At 35.3% G+C, this 5,803-nt stretch overlaps 1 pseudogene; it reads right to left on the reverse strand.

Annotated features, from left to right (window-relative positions):
• Positions 1–4,597: 4,597 nt before the first annotated feature.
• LOC143607491 (receptor-like protein kinase ANXUR2 pseudogene) lies at positions 4,598–5,557 on the reverse strand (annotated as a pseudogene).
• Between the last annotated feature and the right edge of the window lie 246 nt (positions 5,558–5,803).

Below are 5,803 nucleotides of genomic sequence, written 5' to 3' on the forward strand. Positions count from 1 at the left end.
CACAACACGATTTTAAGCGGGCTTGACACAACACAAATAAGTATATGGGTCGAGTAAAGGTTAATCTTAATAATGTCACAAATATGGGATTTATTTATTTTAGAGAATATTATAGAAATATATAATGATTCATCAAGCTAGTTAATTTAAGGTTAAAAATTAAAATATTATGTGTTAAGGTTAAAAAATATGTTACTATTTTTTGTATTTAAATTATAAAAGTGAAAGGTAATGTGATTATTGAAGTTAAATGAATACCCTAAGTTGGGTTGTTGTAATATTTGGAGGTGTTGTTTGTATCTTTATGAGAAAAAATAGGTGGACGTTGGATGCTTTTAACCACCTTTGGTATTATGATTGTACATTCATGCTTTGTTGACTTGTTATAAATGACAGCTCTGTATTGAATAAAATTTATATCAAAACGTTGAAAAAAATGAGCCCGTCGCAACGATAAGTTTCTTTATTTTTATGATATAATATACTTAAAAATAAGAAAGAAAATATAAAAGTAAATAAAGTTGTCAAGTAAAGGTTAAAGATGAGGGGACAAATTTGTAAATATTATTTAAATTAACAAAAGTTTTGAATAGATAAGGGGCAATATTGTAACTATATTTGAATAAACTGAAACACACGTGAGATTTAATGTATGAATATCTCTTTTACCCCTATTAAAGGTTGTACTATGTGTTTGATAGCTTGTATTTTACTTAAAAGAATATCTTAATTTACTCATCTCTCCCCTCATTATATATAATATAAATATGGATATTTGGAAGTTCGATACCAGAAAAGTTAATTTTGAATATGGTTTACTTACCTTATTTTTTGCTTCTAAAATTTCAAAATTATAAATATATTTATTTAACTTCAAAAACTATAATTTATGTAGAGCGGAAGCGATAAAATAGCTAATATGTTCTATCAAATAATTAGATAAAAAAATTCCATTTGAGAGAAATTGTATTAGATTATTAAAAGCTGTCCTAACATTACAAATGAAATTTGTTTACAAGCTATTCTGCCACATTAAATTCATTCAAAGCATCCGACTTAATAACTAAAGACATAAATGGAATAAAAAATCATAACCGGCCGGCATAGTAGTTTGGGTAACCCATATTTTAGGCTTTAATTTTTTAAAACAAACTAATATTTGAACCAACGATAAGGGGGACGGGGCATCACATGATGGAGACCCTATCACGCGTGGTGACCTTCTCCACACCGCCGCCTCCCCCTTGTCACGCGAATTGGAACATATTTGCGTGATGTCCATCATGCTTGATGAGGGGTTGAATTCCAAGAAAAGAGCCGTTGAAATGGAGGAATGTAGCCGTTGGAAGCCTTGGAAAATAAAAAAAAACATTATTTACCTATATAAATATATCTTCAAAACATACACAAATCCAACTTAAATCCAACTCAAAATCTTCTATTACACACACCATTTTTAACATATCAAATGGAGGGTTCTAAGAAACGTGGGTCGGGTTCAAAGAAAACCCAAACCCGACCAAAGGTTCGACAAAATCTAGGCGAACCGACGAGATTTCGCTTACAAGACGAACCCGACACAACCAACCTTCCCAACAACAATCTTATTATCCCCAACCGTCCCAAAACCAACAACAACCTTCCCAACAACAACGTTATTATCAACCGTCCCAAAACCAATCGTATCAAAACCAACCTCTTATTCCCCCTTTTTCTACCCAAAATTACTCAAATAATGCTTTTCAAACTTTTGGATCTCAACCGTCTCAAATGTTTGGATCTCAACCGTCTCCAATGTCTGTCGATCCCCTAGACAATAACGATGTTATACATCAATTTGCAAGTGCTTTTCGTCACGATGTGCAAACTTTGGATGAAGATGAATCTGAGGATGAGGAGCCGAATCAAAGAGGTGCTCGGCGTTGGTTGGCCGATGAGGAGGTCGCATTGACCAAGGCTTATTTACATTGCTCCGAATCAAAAAAACGCTCAAACCAACAAAAAAAAGAAGCGTTATGAAAACGTATTAAAGAACATTTCTCGCAACTTCCCGGCGCAACCGAACGAAACAAGGATGAAATGATTGGCAAGTGGGGAGATTTGAATCGAAAAGTGTCCAAATTTAATGTTTGTTACATCCAAGAGGTAACTATTTTGGTTTATTTATTTTATAATCTAGTACTTTATTTTTACAATTTGATATATATATATATTTTTCTAAATGTTTTGTAGTCCCGAACTCCACAAAGCGGATCGAGCGAGGCGACTATGATAACGAACGCTTTGCGTGAATATGTCCGAGTTTACAAATGTAAGGATTTTCCCCACTTGAAAGCGTGGGAGATTGCGAGACGTCACGCGAAGTGGAAACCGATTCCCTTGGTCGATTTGAACGGACCAAGGGCTCCAATGAAGAAAGGATCTTCTTCAAAAAGATCAAAAACTTTCGAGTCCAGGGGCTACACAACGTCTACCGGCGGCTTGTCATGCAACATGCCAAACATGAACTTGAACGAGGAACCCGAAGACAATCCCGACGAAGACACACCCACACCCACACCCACACGGCCGAATCGCAAGAAAAGTGGGGAACCGTCAAGACTTGGAAAGGAAGCGGTGGCCGAAAACTTCGCCGAATACAAGTCGGCTAAGATGGCGGAAATGGTCGAGACGAAGGAGCGAAGGAAAGAGGCTCATATTTTAAAAATGAAACGTAAGGAGACATATATCAACCATTTGAATGAAAAACAAAAAAACGCCGGTCTAACTTTCCTCCTACAACCGCACGAACATCTTGAGGAACCCTTTAAATCGCTCCTACTTCAACGCAAACGAGAGATATGCGACAAATGGGGTTGGGAAGGGCCGTAGGTTTTTTTTGTCGGTTTTTTTAATTTAGTTGCCTTTTTTTAATGTAATCTTGTTTTATTTTTTAGTTAATGTAATACTGTTTTCTTTTTATTTATTTTAGTATTTATTAAAAAAAAACCATCACACACCATCACACCACACCATACCACCACCCATAGTAAAAAACCATCACATGTGATGAATTTGAGGTTGGTGATGTGGCACCATTTGCTTGGTGGGGTGTGTGATGAGTGATGCCACCACATCCACCACCCCTCTCCCCTAAGTAAAAGTTAAAATATTAAAATGGTTTTATGATTATTTTGTCAGTTTATGGATCGTTTTCTCACTCCTCTACCGCATTCCCACAAGTTAACACACGACTTGTCAATTTGAATTACCTGAATTCTTCCTCAAGTGAAAAGAATTCATCCCTGAATTCTAGTGGTAGAAAGTTTTAGTTGACTAGTTAGTGTGTTTCTCTACCCCATAAATTTCCCCACTATAAATTACCTTTGGATTTACCTTTTCAACAATTTTCAATTTTTTGTTAATATTTCAACCCTAGTGACAAACGATATTGTCAATTTCTTTGTTTTCTTTTCCTTCACCATATCCTTTCTTGATTTCTTAACTCTCTACCAATCTACCATTCTAACGTCTTTTGTCACTCCAACTTTATGGTTGGAATTTTTTTAATGTATGTTGTCAACCTCAATATCTTGATGTAGCACATCATTATCGTTGTGAGAATCATCGGCTGAAACATTAGAATTATCATCTGTATAAGAATACCTCTTCTCACGTAAGAGGTGGTAATAAAACATAAGCCTATTCATATTGATAATATGTCGATAGCTACAACTGGTGTTATCACCTCTTCAATGATTATGTCGAAGTTATCGGCCTTAGGAGAGAGATCCTCTAACACACACCACAAATGATCAACCCCGCGATCTCCACCACAAAAACTAGAAGGTTGATTAATTACTCCAACGCAGCATGCCATCAAGATACTAAAAACTCTCTGATACCACGTAACGCAGAAAGAAAGCGATAAAAAGTGCTATGTACGTTCCAGCAAAGATTTTTACAAAACCCAAATGAAGGAAAACTGACTATAATATATCAAAATTTGTTAAACATTACTAATGGCATTTTATTTACAGGATATTCTACTAGCTTATACAATAAACTTGGTCAAAGTAATCGATAATTAACTAAAGACATGAATAACAAAGACCATAACCAGATTTTTTATTTCGATCAAGATTCTAGACTTTAGTTAAAATAAGTAATAAAAAAACAAATCAAAGTAAAAACCAAATTATTAAAAAATAAATCTATGTTGGTTATGTATTTATTTATTTATTTTGTTATTCACCCTTTTTTTCATCATTCTTTTGGCATTCCCATCGATCCAAATATGAGTTAATAATTTGACTAATCTACACAGCATCCATATACTGGATCAACTAGTATGTTATATACGAGGGAAAATGAAATCTATTGTTACATAAAAAAAAAGGCACCTTGATCGTCTCCGGTGAAGATCAACAAAGTCATGATGTTCATGGTATATATCAGATGATGGTCCACTTGGTGCCTATGACAAACACCCAAACAAAAGGATAGCCATCAGACACATGGATTTTGTAATTTTACGATGATGCTAATTATTAGTAAAAGGACCAAATGACATCATTAAGAACAAGAAATCAAGCATTAAGAAATAATATAAAGGTAATTAATAAACGTTTAACGCTGCAAAAAATGTAAAACCGCCTAATGCATGTGCAATACTTACTAACTGGTAATCAAGAGCTTTCTGTAGTTGTTCCACGACCTCCTTCATTGTTGGGCGTTCTTCTCCATTATTCAGACATTGATAGGCAACGGTTGAAAATGAATGTAAGGAAGCTGTGTTTATTTGTTCATGTATGTCAGAATGAATGATCTTATCGAGTGTTTGCCTTTTGCAATGTTTCCGGACCCAAGAAAAAAAAAGTTGGCCATCAACCTTAAGAAATGCTGGTCTTCCACACAGGACTTCAAACAATACAACCCCAAAAGAGAAAACATCTGATTTAGGTGTTAGTTGACCTGTATAAAAGTACTCGGGATCAATATATTCTAATGTGCCACAAGCATTTGTGATAACAAAGCTAGACTGCATAGTAGGACCATTTCGGGACAACCCGAAATCAGAGATTTTTGCTTTCCAGTTTTCATCCAAAAGGATGTTTGCGCTCTTTACATCCCTATGGAGAATTCTATGTTGAGGAGCAACGTCATAGTGTAGGTACTTTAATCCACGGGCAGCGTCCAAACATATTTGCAGACGTTGGGTCCAAGTTAGATCTCTGTTATATAAATGCTTGTCGAGACTTCCCTTGCTTTCATACTTATATACAAGTATCTTCTCGCCATCATCATCACAATACCCATGAAGAGACACAATGTTTTCATGTTTATAAACTGATAGTAAGGCAATCTCTGTTTTGAATTCGTGATCTCCTTGACTGTGCTCACCACGATCATGATCCAACCGCTTTACAGCGATGGTGCCATGTTTTTCAGATATGCCTTTGTAAACCCTCCCAAACCCGCCTAATCCAATATAGTTCTCTTTAGCAAAATCATTTGTTGCATATGATATGTCTTGCAGTGGAATCTTTAAGGACTTAAGATCTACAATGGAAGACATGATCTTTTAACACAAAGGAGTAACTGCAACAAAAAAGAACCTTGTACAACGCCTGTGGTCCGAAGGAGTTGCTGCCGATGATAACACCTTCTAGCGTAGTGATATGAAAAGAGACAAGTTGGGTTTGTTTACAACTACATATTTCCATATTGTATTATTACGGTCAATTTGTGTGTGTCGGTCAAAGTCGACTTATTTGGTTTTTCTATGAAAAAGAATCTTATGCAATTAAATAAACCAATTAAA

Source organism: Bidens hawaiensis, unplaced genomic scaffold (assembly GCF_021521415.1).
Source record: "Bidens hawaiensis isolate Kalapana, Puna unplaced genomic scaffold, B.hawaiensis_p1.1 tig00082993_1, whole genome shotgun sequence".
Lineage (NCBI taxonomy): Eukaryota > Viridiplantae > Streptophyta > Magnoliopsida > Asterales > Asteraceae > Bidens > Bidens hawaiensis.